Source organism: Camelus bactrianus, chromosome 27 (assembly GCF_048773025.1).
Source record: "Camelus bactrianus isolate YW-2024 breed Bactrian camel chromosome 27, ASM4877302v1, whole genome shotgun sequence".
NCBI lineage: Eukaryota > Metazoa > Chordata > Mammalia > Artiodactyla > Camelidae > Camelus > Camelus bactrianus.
Genome location: NC_133565.1, coordinates 36,613,544 through 36,628,975, shown reverse-complemented (window position 1 = coordinate 36,628,975; position 15,432 = coordinate 36,613,544). Strand labels below are relative to the sequence as shown.

General features: G+C 39.2%; 1 protein-coding gene across 1 annotated transcript in view; it reads left to right on the top strand.

Moving 5' to 3' along the window:
- Positions 1-219: 219 nt before the first annotated feature.
- The window catches only part of GLCE (glucuronic acid epimerase), a 54,494-nt gene continuing 39,281 nt past the window's right edge, over positions 220-15,432 (top strand). The window contains exon 1 of the mRNA XM_074354361.1: positions 220-425. The gene's annotated coding sequence lies outside the window, so the exon portion shown is untranslated. The remainder of the gene's footprint in view (positions 426-15,432) is intronic.

Genomic DNA, 15,432 nt, shown 5'->3' with positions numbered 1-15,432 from the left:
CAGGTCGCGGTCCCTCGGCCAGGTTTGCTGATGAGGGGCGGGCAGGGGAGAAGCTGTGGGCCACTCGCCTCTCCTATTTTACAATTGGCCGTATGAGGCTCCTAGTCCCGCCTCCGGCGCCGCCGCCGACAGGCTCTCGGGGTTGTCACTCGAGCCGCCGCGGCCCCGCCCCACCCCGCCCCCGCCGCGGCCCCGCCCCTCGCCGCGCCCCGCCCCGGCCGTAGCTGGGATCTCGCGGGAAGAGCGGCGGGTACGGCCGAGGCTCGGTGTCCCGGCTGCGCGCGGCGCGGGAGGGTTCTCCTCACGCAGCTCTTGCTCGCGGAGCCGTGGGGGCCGCGGCAGACGCAGGCCTGGGCCGCCCCTCTCCGCCGCCGCCTCGTCTTCCCCAGGGCTCCTCGGTCCGCTCGCCCTCCGACGCTGCCCAGGTGAGGACGCCGGAGCGCGCCTCGGCCGAGGAGCGGTCGCGGGCAGGAGGGCAGGCGGGCTCCGGGCGGAGGCGGCGCGGCGTGGCGCGGCGCGGCGGGGGCGGGCGTGCGGGGCCCGGCGGCGGCGCGGGGTCCGGCGGCGGGCGCCCGAGGGCGGCGTGGGTGCCAGGGCTCTTCGCGGGGAGGAGGCGACGTGTCGGGGTTGCGGGGCTCCTCGGTCTTGAGGCGGGAGGACGGTGGAGGGGGGTTCTCCGGGCTCCTCGGCTCTGGGACAGGGAGCCTTTGCCGCGGCCGCAGGCGCTTTGGGGCAGAGGGTTCGGTGCGGCGAGGTCCGGGTCTCCGAGGGGCAGGTCCGCGGGGTCGCGCGGCTGGGCGTCCTGTTTCGCGCTCCCGGGACGAAGAAGCCGTGCTTGGGGTTCGGGGGGGTGTCTGCTTGCCGGGCTTCGGGGGGCGGCGGGCGCGGTGACTCGGCCCGGTCTCCAGCCCGGTCGGGGGCGGCGTGGCGGGAAGGGGCGTCCCGGGCCGGCCCCGGGCAGCCTGAGGTGGTGCGCGTCCTGGGACCCGGCTCCCTCCCGGCGCGGCTGCTCCGCGGGTAGCTCACGGGCTCAGCGGGTTGGTGCTTCGTTGGACAAGCAGCGGGTGTGCCCTGCGGTTCTCCGCCCCCCGCTCCGGGAGCCCCGTGGGGCGTGCTGGCCGGACCGTGGGCCCCTCGGGGTGAGCGCGGAGGCCCCCGAGGACTGGGGCGCCGCGTGGCCGCGGTGTCCTTCCTAGGTGGTCTGCCCCGAAGTCCTGCCCGGAGTGGTAGGGAGGCGAGTGGTGCCGGGAAGTGTGTTCTGGCTTCCCTCTGTTGTTTGTGGAGACGAGTAACTTCAAAATCAGTTTCCAAATAGCGCATTGGGATTTGAAATTCCAGAGCTGGAGATTTGCAAAAGCGTTCTGTGAAATACGAGCTCTTTTAGAGAATCCAGCTTTACAGTTTTGTTAGTCTTGACTCCTATGCAGAGTCCTGGGTAACTAGCCCCGACTTAGGTGGAATTCAGAGGAAATGGCCTGTACACATGTGTGTGCGTATGTGTTTGATGCGTAGGGCGGATGGTCTGTTCTTTTGTTGACAGCTCTTCTGGTTAGATAGCTACTTTCCATAGAGGCCTGCAGATGAAGCCTGGTGTGGCAAGCGGTGGAACCTGGACTCACAGTAGTTCTGTAATTTGGGATAAACAGACAAATTTGGGTATGCCAAAGCAAATAATTTTGCCTGCCATAGTCTTCTTAGTGACAGTTTTTAAAATGACATTTCTTCTGCTCTTAGAACCAGAAATATTAGTGATAATGTACTTAATCCTTGACTTTTGAAATCATTTTTAAAAAACAGGAATTCTACATAGCAATATTTCATTCTTTGAAAAACTTAAGTTCTTTGTTTTTGTTATAAATCAAACAAAAATGCCTGATTGACTTTTATAACTATCAAACCTGATGAGCAGATATTTGATTGGAACCACAGCCAAAAAGCCCTAAGCAGCCTTTTTTTTTCTCATTATTTTTTAAAGCCAATGATAAGCAGATTTCAGTAACCTTTTAAGAAGCAGCTTTCATAATTTCTGTGTAAACATACTGATCAGTCAACAAATACTTGATTATCTGCTCAGTGTCCCAGCACTGAAGGTACAGTGATTCCAGCCCTCATGAAACCTACATCAAAACAGAAAGACAATAAATAAATAAGTACATAAAATAATTGAATTACTGATAAGGAAGAAATAAACAGGATATTTGAGGTTCAGCTTATTATTAAAAAAAACCCTGAGTGATAATATAATTGATGTCTGTCATGATAACTAAAAACCAAACAAGATAATGGTCTACCTTCTGAAATATTAAAGATTAGATTATGATCAACAGACTTTGGGTATTAAAATATATTTTGACTCTGAGGATTAGCACCTTCTGTTATATGAGCATAAAAAGTCTGTAAGGATAAACATCATGCTTACAAATGTTTGGGGGATTTCAGGAGAGAGTTGCAAAGGCATGGAAGAGAGTTATTAATTACATGCTTTTACACTGTTTTGAATCTATTTCAAGGAGCAGACACTTAAGTGTGAATTAGAGAAGTCTAAAAATTAAAACATGTTGGTCACTATGCAACCATAGAGAAATATGCTGTATTTATGAGGCTTTTTTCACTGTTGCCACTTCCACCGTGTGTACTAGTGAAGGAAAAAATGTACTTCGGGTATCTAAAATTACACGGCTGCGGTGAGGAGGGGAGCACAACAGAACAGGAGAAAGACTTAGGCCCAAGTAAGATGTTAAGACATGTTAGAGATGTTGGATCTTTAATTATGTAAAGATAAGTTAATCTTAGGCCTTTCTTATTTAAAATTTGTTTCCCGAGTTTGAAAAAGGAAGTTTTTAGACTCACTAGAGAAGAATAGTTTGTGTTTTTGTGGCGGAGCAGGTGGTGGTTTTATTGTGGCCCAGGTTTCAGGATGAAATTTCTTTCTGTCATACATATGGACATCTAATAGATATGTTTTTCTTGTGAGGCGTATGAAACATAAAAATAGTTTCATAGTGCACTATTACGCTGTGGAAAATGGCGATACCAGAGTGTCTTTTGGATTATCATTCAAAATTCTGACATAAATGTGACACACTAAACCAGTTTCTAGAAAGAAAATCATAAGACATGAATTCCAGTTTTCACTGTGCTGCCATCCATATGACTTTGGATAATTCCTTAGTCTCCGGGCCTTGGTTTCCATACTTACAAAATTAAAGCAAAAGAAACCCCTGTCAGTAATCAGTACCAGCTCCAGCTCCAAGGATTTTGTTACACCGATACTTTTATGTTGCATGTCTACAGTATTACATGTACAGAAAGGGGATAGATGCCGTGAGAGTAGCTAGTTCTCAGGATGCAGCTACTTCCACGTCATTTTTATATATCGTACATAATTTTAGAGCATCTTGTTTTTTAAGATATACAGGAAATAATTCAAGAATACACCGTCATTTTGACACAACATTGTAAAATGATTATAAATCAATAAAAAAAGAATACACAGTCATGAAGGTAAAAGATTTCCTTTTGATAATTTAGCTTTATTTGTTAAAGCATTGTCATTTTTGTTTCTGATCCTCGTTTTGTAATAGAGAATCTACATGGTCATGTAGTACCCTTGTTTAATTCCAAATGTAGGATGAAGTCTTTCGTGGTTGACCCCCTTTAATCTGTCCTTTACATTCCTGCCAATGTGATTTTTCTGAAGTGGAAATATGTTCAGTGCTTCCTTCTTAAGCCTCGTGCTTCTCCCCTGCCTGCAGTATTAGTTCTGATTGTGGTGACGAGGCCCCTCCCTCATCTGGCTCGCCGCCCGCATTTCCCACCATGAAGCTCAAGCCCCGGCTCTGCTGACGCCATCAGCTCACTGAAGGAGCCACGCTGTCTCCTGACTTGGAGCCTCCTTACCTATTCTCCCCGCTGCTTAGAATGCCTTTCCTTCTCCTGTCTTGCTGACAGAGTCTGCTGTTTTCAGGACATGGCTTAAGTGCTCTCTGCTCTTTGACCCGTGTGGTGTGGCCCTCCCTCTTCCAGCCCCGCTGGGTTATTCATTCTTTGCATTTGTTCATCCATCCTCTTGCGTTCATTAGAACACTAATTACGTGTGTCTCTCTCTTCCTGGACTCAAAAGCAGACGTGTATGCCTTGCTACTTACTGAATCTCTGTTGCTCACTTTACACAGTTGGCTCCCATTACAGATTTGAACTCTGAGGGCCAAGATTAATAGCTTCATAATGTCAGTTAAGCCCAGATCTCAGTCTTATCCTAGTTTTCTAAAACTTTGGGCTTTCTGAATTATCCTCTTGCCCCTATGACCACAAACTGTTATTAGATCTGTAGTTCTTATCCTCGTATTTAAGAAGAGAGACTGCTGGCGTTACAGGAGTTAGGGGTTGGTCTGTTAAACTTGCAAAAAGTCTTGTGCAGTTTTGAGGCAACTAAAGTTGCCAGGAGAGTTATGAACTAGTTTGGGCATTTCAGATCTTGGACGCCAGTGATTGGTAGGTATTTTACCTTGGCTGTTTTCTGTGTGAGAAATGACTTTGCCAGGGTCTATGGGTTTTTATATTGGCTTAATAATTGCTTTACATATATTGCCTTTAACTCTCAAAACTAATCCTGAAAATTTCATAACTTTCTCAGGGTGATTATCTTCTAAGAAGCAGTCTGTAACTAGACCCAGGTCTGTCTTATTCCAGAGGCTATGCTTTTTTCCAAATACTACAGTGTTTTCTGAATATGAGTTCTTATTCAGTGTATTTAAAATTATTTAGCAGGATACAGGATTAACATACAGAAATCAGTTGCATGTCTTTGCACTAACAAAGGAAACCATAAGCAAAACAAAAAGATAGCCTACAGAATGGGAGAAAATATTTGCAAAAGATGAGACTGACAAGGGCTTAATTTCCAGAATATATAAACAGCTCATACAACTTAATAATAAAAAAACAAACAAACAACCCAATCCAAAAATGGGCTGAAGACCTAACCAAGCAATTCTCCAGCAGAGACATACAAATGGTCAATAGGCACATGAAAAAATGCTCAATATTGCTAATTATCAGAGAAATGTAAGTCAGAACTACAATGAGGTATCACCTCACACCAGTCAGAATGGCCATCATTAAAACGTCCACAAACGCTAAATGCTGGAGAGGGTGTGGAGAAAAGGGAACCCTCCTACACTGTTGGTGGGAATGTAGTTTCTTGCAGCCATTATGGAAAACAGTATGGAGATTCCTCAAAAGACTAAAATTCGACTTACCATATGATCCAGCAGTCCCACTTCTGGGCATATATCTGGAAGGAACTCTAATTCAAAAAGATAAATGCACCCCAATGTTCATAGCAGCACTATTTACAATAGCCAAGATATGGAAGCAACCTAAATGTTCATTGACAGATGACTGAATAAAGTTGGGTATACTTATACAGTGGAATACTACTTAGTCATAAAAAGTGAAATAATGCCATTTGCAGCAATATGAATGGACTTGGAGACTGTCGTTCTAAGTGAAGTAAGCCAGAAAGAGAAAACTACCACATGATATCACTTACATGTGGAATTAAAAAAAAAAAAAAGAGACAAATGAACTTATTTACAAAACAGAAGCAGACTCACAGACATAGAAAATAAACTTCTTGTTACTAGGGAGGGAAGCAGGGTGGGAAGGGATAAATTGGGAGTTTGAGATTTGCAGATACTAATTACTATATATAAAATAGATAAGCAAGCTTATTTTGTATAGCACAGGGAACTATATTCAATATCGTATAGTGACCTATAATGAAAAAGAATATGAAAAAGAATATATATATATGTATGAATGAACTATTATGCTGTACACCAGAAATTGACACAACATTGTAAACTGACTATACTTCAATAAAATTTTTTTAAATTAATAGATTCTTAAATTCATTTTATAAATTGAAGAAGTAGGTTGTAAGGTTTATCCATTCAGTTTTTTCAAAAAAGCTAGAGAATTTAAGATTGATTGGACTTTAGAAACCACTGAATCCAACTCCTGCATTTAGCATATGGGGGAACTGACATACACAAGAATGATTGAATGACTTGCTCAAGATCACTCAGCTTTGTGGTTGGTTAGAATTTGTTGTTGTTGTTATTGTTGTTAAGCTAGTTATGAACATTAGTGTTGTAAAACCATTATTTGAAAGGAAACCGGGTGCCTGATTTCTCCCCAGGAAAAGAAGCCTAGAGTGGCTTTTAGAAGAGTGATGTTGAGGATCTCAGAGTCTTAAGGATATGGCTCAGAGAAAATCCTGACTTTGGATCATGACACATGGAGACGCTGCAGTGCCTCTTTACTCACGTAGTTCCCCAGTCTTGGTTTCTTTCCTTCCTCTTTTTTCTTTTTAAAAATCTGTCCACAGTTTACTGATCTTCCTGGTGAAGTTATTAGCGTCAACCTTACCACTTAAGTGCCAACCATGGGCTAACTGATAGGGATACAAAAAAAGCTTAAAATCTAGTCACTGCCCTGAAAAGTCTCAATTTATTAGAAGTGCGAGGTAGTAAGTATTTAATTGCAAGGCAGTATATAAAGATGCCAGGAATGATGCAGCCCTAGGAGCTCAGAAGAAGGTAAATGTGGACTGGGCTAATGATTACAGAAGTTTCCACGTAGAAAAGTTTGATTTAAGTTAGTCTTTAAATGGGAAAGACTGGGGAAAGGAACCTCTGTGTGTGTGTGTGTGTGTGTGTGTGTGTGTGTGTGTGTGTGTGTGTGTGTGTACACTTTTTTTTTTTTTTTTAAATCTAACCCTTGTTCACTTCCCTTCAGTGCCAGTGGCCTCCTTGCTGCTTCAGAAGGCCTGGAACATATTCTTCCAGATACCCATGTCTCCCTCGCTTTTTTTTTTTTAACCCATTTTATTCTATATCCCCAGCACCCAGAACAGTACCTGTTACAAAGAAGGTGTTCAAATTTTTGTTGAAAGAATGAATATGACAATCGAACTTTAAAGCAGAAACTTGAAGATCATTTGATCTAACCTTCTCCCCTTTCTTCCTGGCAGAGAGGAAGAGGAACTTTCTCTTCTATTAAAAAAAAGATTTTAGCACTTAAATTGTATACAGTAAAGTGCAGAAATCGTAAACAGCTGAGTGAGTTTCTCCATGTGTAAACATGTGGTCCCCAACCACACCAAGTACAGAACTAAGACCTTAGCACCCTTCCGCTTGCTCTCTCCTGGTCAGTGCTTCGCAGAAGTAACCATTACCCTGACTTCCATCACAGAACATTCGTTTTACTTATTCTTAAACTTCATATAAATGGAATCAAATCATTTTTTAAGTTAGTGATTCATTCTTTTTCATTGCTGTGCAGTATTCCATTGTATGAGTATATATATATTTTTTATTGTACTATTTATAGACATTTGGGCCATTTCAGGTTTTAGCTCTTAGGAACAAAGCTTGTACCTGTCTTTTCGTGGGCATTAAGATTCATTTCTTGGTTAAATAATGGTTAGGTATTAACCTCATCTCCATGTATATTTATATGTATGTATATACAGAAAGAGATACATGTAATTCTTAATTTCACAGGGCCCTTAGCACATGCTAGATGATCATTAAATGCCTGAAGATAAATTATTAACTAATCATGTACTGTGAGATTATCTCAGACTTATTAAAAATGTTGGAGAGCAGCTAGCTCCTGGTCCATGCTTTATTCCTATATCTGACATAAAACATGTAACGCTTAATTTTATCCAGGCTCCACACATTTCTCTTTCCTCTTGGTTAGACTTTTTTTGTTTTAAAAACATATTCTTTATTAGTTATTGTCCCTTCTGTAGAAGATGGGAGAAATACGCAGAAAAGAGAAAATTCAAATGAATTAATTTTAAGGTGTGAATTTCAGAACTGGTTGCCTGTTTTCCTGTATTTTCCCAACATGAAAAAATCATTTATTTCTGACAGTTTGGTTCTACTATACATTTTATTTTTCTACTATTGTATACAGTTTGAAATCATTTATACCAATGCATAACTTATGTTTTGGGATATGTCAGGTAAAGGCTTTCTTTGATGGCCTTAAGTAATTTTAGAAATGGCTTTAGCTGGTGAAGAATGCAAATGGGAACCCCTGCAGTAATAGAAGACATCTTGAGAAATGTTTTTCTAATTCTGAAAAAGTTTTCAGTTTCCTTTTGAAGTGATTTCTAAGCTAAGACTTGAAAGATGAGTAGGAAACAAGGTGGATGAGATACCTGGTGAGGAATGGGGTTAGAGCACTGTAGGTAGGGAGCTGCCTTTGCAGAGAGAGAGTGGGGCAGATTTAGGGATTTGCAGGCAATTTGGAGGGTTAGAGCAGAGGTTTTCAAGCTATAAAGTGAATATGAATCTCCTCGCAGGAGTAGGGCTCATGAATTTGGAGATCTAAGACGTTCACAGGGAATGGAGATGGTGGTGGTTCAAGGATCACACTTTGCAAACCATTGAGCCAGAGCATAGGAAGCAAGAAAGAAGGAAGGAGTAGGGAGTGAAAGCAAGGACCATATGTGAAGAATCTTACAATCAATGTAAGGAATTTGGACTTAAGACGGTAGTAACCCACTGAAACATGCGAAGCATGATAGTGACCTTGTGAGATTTTTGATTTTCGAGGGAGCAGTAATGGTGGAAAAAACCTTTAAGGATAAACTCCACCGACTTGAAACTATCCAGATTAATGTTTGAGAAATGGTAGATTACCCATTCATTAATAATTACTGTTTTTCCCACTAGCAGATTCAGTTCATTTGAAGGAAAAGTTTGCTTATATTTATTGATTTAAGTGTTACATGTTAGTTCAATCACTTCTTTCTTCCAGGGGTATTATTACTTGTTATATAATAAGTATTACTATAATTTAACTCATAATTACATTATTAATCCTGTTTGATGGGATTTAATTTTTGTCCATGCTGTGCCATATGATAGTCCAAAATCGTCTTTTTTGCTGTGTTGATGTAAAATTAAGCTAGCTGCTAGTGCTTATTGTACCTGTAGGAATGATCTTAATGATACATAGTCATGTGAGTTAGTCACCAGGTTCCTTAAATGTTATTAATTAGAAGGTTTTGATTTAATTTGTTTCAGCTGTTTAAATACCATCAGTTTTGCAATATTGTAAACTTAAGAATATATATGTATAAATATATATAGCTTGTGTTTTCCTCTCTAATTTTATTAGTTCTAGGAATTATTTTAAAAATTTGGGGAAATATGAGGACAGCATGTACAGCTCAGTGGTAGAGCATGTGCTTAGCCTGAGTGAGGTCCTGGGCTCAATCCTCAGTACCTCCATTGAAAAAAAAAAAAAAAACTTGGAAAAATACGAAAGACAGCAGTCTAATACCTCAGCTCCTTCAGCTCAAATGTAAGCATTGCTAACATAGTGGTGCACATTCGCTCTCCTTCCATGAATATGTTTGTTCATTTGTATACTGTTTGTCCTCCCATCAAGCATTGGACTCTCCTACTTTGTTAAAATTGTTTCAAAACCGAATTTTTAATAGCATAATTTTCTGTTGAATGGATGTGTAGTGATTTAACCATTCCCAACTATTGAATATTTTTTCCTCTGCTGATAACACTGATGAAAGTCTTTGTAAATATTTCTCCACATTTGATTATTTTCTTAGGAGTAAAAATGTTCAGTCAAAAGGTAAGACCTTAAAAAAATAAGGTATTTCCACATTGCTTTCTAGAAAGATTATGCCAGTTTACATGCCAATATTGGTGTTAGTTTTAAAACCCTTTTCTAACTTAATAAGCATAAATTATCAGACTTTAATTTGTATTTCTTTGATTAGAAGGGTGTGGCAATTTTTTAAAAAAAGTTACATATTAAAATAAAAGATTTTAGAAAGAAAGCCACATATATTCTCTTATAAGGTAAAATATTTTAACCAGAATTAATGTTTTATTATTGCTTTTTCCTTTAAGAGATAAAGTTTTTTGAATAGTTATTACAAAAACTTACAAAATTCGAAGGCCCAAACAGTTGCCCCAAAATCAACTACTGTTACCAGTTTCTTACATATACTTCCAGGGGTCTTGTGAATCGTGTGTGTGTGCGTGCGCGTGCGCCAAAACGTTAGACCAATTATAGAGAACGTTCATTAAAATACTGTCTATTCAGATGTGGTATTGTGTACTAAATTGTGTACTAAAAATTAGAAACGGCCTAAAAATGATTAGCATCTGGCTACTGGCCCAGAAGGAAGAAGAGCAGGGTCCGGCAGCATTTGGCAGTAATTTTCTATAAGACAAGTGACCTTGACTCTTTTTATTATGGGATCGATTTTTGACAATAGCACTTCTGTTTATAGTACTGAGTCTGTAGCATTATTCCAAAAAGGAAAGCCAGGTTTTTGAAAATTAGACAGTTGATAACTGAAAGAAACTCTTTAAAGTACAAAAAGCTATTTGGAGGTATTTAGGAGCAAGATACTTTATTCTCAGGTATTTTAGGATTTCTTTGACAGGTACACTTCTAGCAGAATTCTCCTGACTTTGTTGCTTAACAGTGAAAGTTTGAGTTGAATAATTACAAATGAAATTCATTTCCCTTGACTTTTATTTACTTAATTCAAAAACCAATCAGCCATGATATAAAAAAATTTTAAATATATTTTTTAAAGATTTTCTTGCTAATAGTACAGTAGTAATTTGTCTCATACGTCAAAGATCCTTTTGAGCTTGACTTGAATGCCACTGCTAAATAAGTGATTTGAGCAGTAAGAGTCAGAGATTTTAATTGGATTTTACGGAGCTTTAATGCTTTAGGGAAAAGATATTTTCTTTGGGGATAGATTTTTTAAGCTCCTGGTTTCCAAAAATAAAATTTAGGGATGACTGTTCTTTACTGACTACTAACTCAGTGTGGCCCAATATAAGTAGGGGTATTACGAGAGTTCTTGTTTGCTTGAATTCGTGTCTCCTGTTCCAGATTAATTGTGAATCTGTAAAGGCTATTAAAGAATTTGCACCTAATAGTGATTGGTAATATTTGGATGGTTTTAAGGAAGAATTTACCAGAGGTGGGAAAAGACCCCCTTGACTTAAAAAAATTTTTTGATTTGAAATAGTTATATTTTATAGGAGGATTGCAAAGTACAGAGAATTTCCATATACCTTTCACTCAGCTTCCCCTAATGTTAACATCTTATGTAACCATGGAACATTTGTCAAAATCACTATTTTGTCATTTCCAGATGTTATATAAATGGAATCATACACCATGTAACCTTTGAGACTGGCTGTTTTTTAACTCAGCATAATTTCCTTGAAATCCATCCAAGTTGTTACATGTATCAATAGTTCCTTTCTATTGCTGAACAATATCCCATGGTATGAATGTACGAGAGTTTGTTTAATCTTCAACCGTCGTTGGACATTTGGGCAGTTCCAGTTTTGGCTATTAGAAATCAGCTGCTGTCAACATTTGTGTGCAAGGTTTTGTGTGGACATGACTTTTCATTTCTCTGGGATAAATGTTTAGGAGTGTGAATTCCTGGGTAGTATGGTAAATATATTTAAGAAAGTGTAAGAAGGATGGGGATGTAACTTAGTGGTAGAGCACATGGTTAGCATGCAGGAGGTCCTGGGTTCAATCCCTAGTACCGCTGTAGTGAAAAAAAAAAAAAAAGGAAAAAGAAACAAATGAAATAAACTTAAGAAAAGAAAGTATAAAGTTTATTTTAAGAAACTGCCAAAGCAAACCATTTTCCAGAGAGATGTGCTGTTTTACGGGCCCATCAGCATTGTATTAGAGGTCTAGCTTCTCTGCCTTAGCATTTGTTATTGTCGCTGTTTCTTCATTTAGGTGTTCTAATAGGTGTGTAGTGGTATCTCAGTCTGGTCCTAATTTGCATTTCCCTGATGACTAATGATGTTGAACTTACCATATTTGCCATCTGTATATCCTTTTTGGTGAAATATCTCTTCTCTTCATGTCTTCAGCTCATTTTTAATTGAATTTCTTTTTTTTTTTTTTTCTGTTGAATTCTGAGAGTTATTTAAATATTTTAGATATAAGTTCTTTGTCGTATAAGTGGTTTGTAAATATTTGTTTCATCTAATTTGTCAAATTTATTGGCATAAAGTTATCTATCATTTTTTATTATCTTTTTAGTACCTGTAGACTCTAAGGACATCACTTTTATTCCTGATATTGGTTGCTTGTGTAGTTCTCGTTTTCCTCATCGTTCTGGCTCATCTTAATTGCTCTTCTCAATGAACCAGCTTTTGGATTCATTGATCTTTTTTCTTTTATTTCTACTTTCTGTTTTGTTGATTTCAGCTTTGATCTTGATTTCCTTTCTTCCGCTTACTTTGGGTTTACTTTGCTCTTCTTTTTCTAGTTTCTAAAAGGTAGAAGCTTAAGACATTGATTTGAGACCTTTTTTTCTTCCAAGTATAAGCATTCATTGCTATAAATTTCTCCTTACATAACCTCTTTAGAACAATCCCACAGGTAATAATACCTTCTAATTTACCCTGCCCCCCACTTTTTAAACCCATGAATTGTTTAGAAGTTTGTTCTTCAATTTCCAGATATTTGAGGATTTTCCTAGAATCTTTCTGCTGTTGATTTTTAATTATGTTGTGGTCAGAGAACATACTTTGTGTAACTTGAATCAGTTGAATTTATTTAGCCTTGTTTTATTGCCCAGAATATGGTCTCTGTTTATAAGGGCTCTGTATACTCTTGAGAAGTATGCGTATTCTTTTGCTGTTGTGCTATTGGGTAGTAATGTGTTTTAGAAATGTCAATCAGATTAAATTCATTGACAGTGTTGTCTAAATCTACTATATCCTTGCTTTCTTTTCTTTTCTTTTCTTTTCTTTTTTTTATTTTTTTTTGCCTATTTGTTACATCAGTTTTTGAGAGAGAAGGATTGGAAATTCTTAAAATAACTGGATTTGTCTCTTTCCTCATGCAGGTCTATCAGTTTTTGCTTCATGTATTTTGAAGCTCTGTTACTAGGGGCGTAAACATTCAGGATTTTTATGTTTTCATGATGAAATGAATGTCATTATGAAATGACTGTCATCATTCCTGGTTATAGTCTTTGCTCTAAGAATTGTCTTATATTAATGTAGCCACTACAGTTGCTGTTTGGTATGTCTTTTCCCATCATTTTACTTTTAATCTACTTGTCTCTCTATATTATATTTATTGTTTCTCGTAGGCAGCTTCTAGTGGATCATGCTTTTTAATCCAATCTGATGATATCTGTCTTTTAAGTAGCATGTATAGGCCATTTACATTTAATGTGATTATTGATGTGATAATGTGTGAGTCTGTCATCTTGCTGTTTGTTTCTTATGTGTGCTATCTGTTCTTTTTTCCTTCATTCCTTTTTTTCCTGACTTCTTTTGGATTAGTTGAGTATTTTCTAGATTCTGTTTTGTCATGTTAGTTACCTTATAGCTGTAACTACTTACCTTATTTTAGTGTTTGCTTAGGGTTTATAGTATATAAATGTTTGTGGTATACATCTTTATTTACTTTCAAAGAATACTATACCACTTCATGTATGGCATTGAACCTTAGAAAAGTATGCTTCTGTTTCTCTTTTCTTAGTCTTTATATTCTTGTTATGATACATTTTACTTTTAAATATGTTATAAACCCTCAGTATATTGTTACTTAAACAGTCAATTATTTTTTAAGAGATTTAAATAATAAAAACATTTATTTACCTTTGAAGTGACCATTTCTAGTGTTCTTCATTCCTTTATGTAGATCTGGATTTGTATTGAGAATTTTTCTTCTGTCTGAAGGATTTCCTTTAACATTTTTGGTAATGTGAGTCTGCTTGTGTTGAATTCTTTTCATTTTCCAAGGTCTAAAAATGTATTTTGGAGGTGGGGGTATAGCTCAGTGGTAGAGTGCATGCCTCAGCATTCATGAGATCCTGGGTTCAATTCCCAGTACCTCCAATTTAAGAAAAAGTCTTTTTTGCCTTCATTTTTAAAAGATAGTCTTGCTGGGTATAGAACTCTGTGTTGATTTTTTTTTCTTTTCAGTACTTTACTTAAAAGGTGTTACCAGTGTTTTCTCGCTTGGCAAATGGGGCATTTAGGATACAAAATTTAAGGAGGCACTCACTCTCAGGTGCCAGCCCTGTACTTGAACAGCTCTTGGAGTCAGTGCCTCCTTAACTTCTGTGCCCTATGCACCTTGCTTGCCTCACTGGTTTAGGCTCTGCAGGGGGTCTTCCAGACCAGGACCGTTTTCACCACCTAGGACATCGGTTCCAAGCCTCTGTTAACTAGATCACTTATTTCTTGTGGAGTAGGTTCACATCTTTTTTTTTTTACCTTCATAGTTAGATTATTTTAACTTCTCTCCAACCACTTACTTTCTTGAAGAAACTATAATAAAGTCTGATGTAACTTGTCAGTCCCTTAGTATTGGCTGAAGAATGGAAGAAAGAAGAGTATCTGAGGTGGCAAATACTGTTCCACAGAGCTGAACCATGTGTGCTGAAACCTTGCCTATTTTTAGGTCAGTCTGCCCTGGCCCTAGACTAAATGACTCATCTCCCCACCTGGGCCAGATTCTGTTAATTCCATGTGTGCTGTTGCCCCCTGGGATTGTAGCCGTATTTGCAGTTTGTCCCAAGTAAGCTTGACTTGGCTTCAGAAATGAATCTAGATTTCTACTAGGAGCAGTTTTAATATGGGTCAGAGACATGGTTATGCCCTGATGATGGGAAAAAAAAAGCTTCTAATCTCACGTGGAATGTACTGTTTGTGAGTTCTTCTGGATTGCTTTAGGGTGCAGCTGGAATGAAAAAGGAATCCCTCTTTCCTCGTCTTAGAATATTAGAGGAGACCAGGAAGAAGTACAGATGAAATGTGTCATGGAGCCATTTGTTTATCTGAAACTGAGCTGAGCCTTGGAGAGAAAAGCAAAAGACTTTCATTCTTATATTTTCAGTCCAGATTTCCAGGGCTATCAGATACCAATCTGGTGTGAGTGCTAGCGGCAATAAGTGATTTACCTGGAGTGGCCTTCGTTGGTTGTCTTCCTCTGGGTGCAGTGCTGTTAGGTATCTGCTTGGTAGTTCGGAGGTTCTGAAGTGTGGATCTCATATGCAGAGAGCATTTGTCCCGTGTTGCTGCTGCTTTGGAGTCTAAATTTTCTTTACTTGATTTTTATTGACTTCTTGGGCTGTTTTCCTTTTTTTCTCGAGGAATATTAGCACATTAATAGATTGGAATGTAAAAATCCCCAGTCTCAAAAGAAGACGCTTTTATAGTCGAGTCTTTGTAGACTTACGCAGTGGTACCTTTTTCTAATCACTGGGTGAGGTGATTTCATTGGGGTGATGGAAAACAACGGACTTAGATTTGAAAGAACTCGGTTACTGTCAAGGCTGAACCACTTAGTGACCTTGAGCAC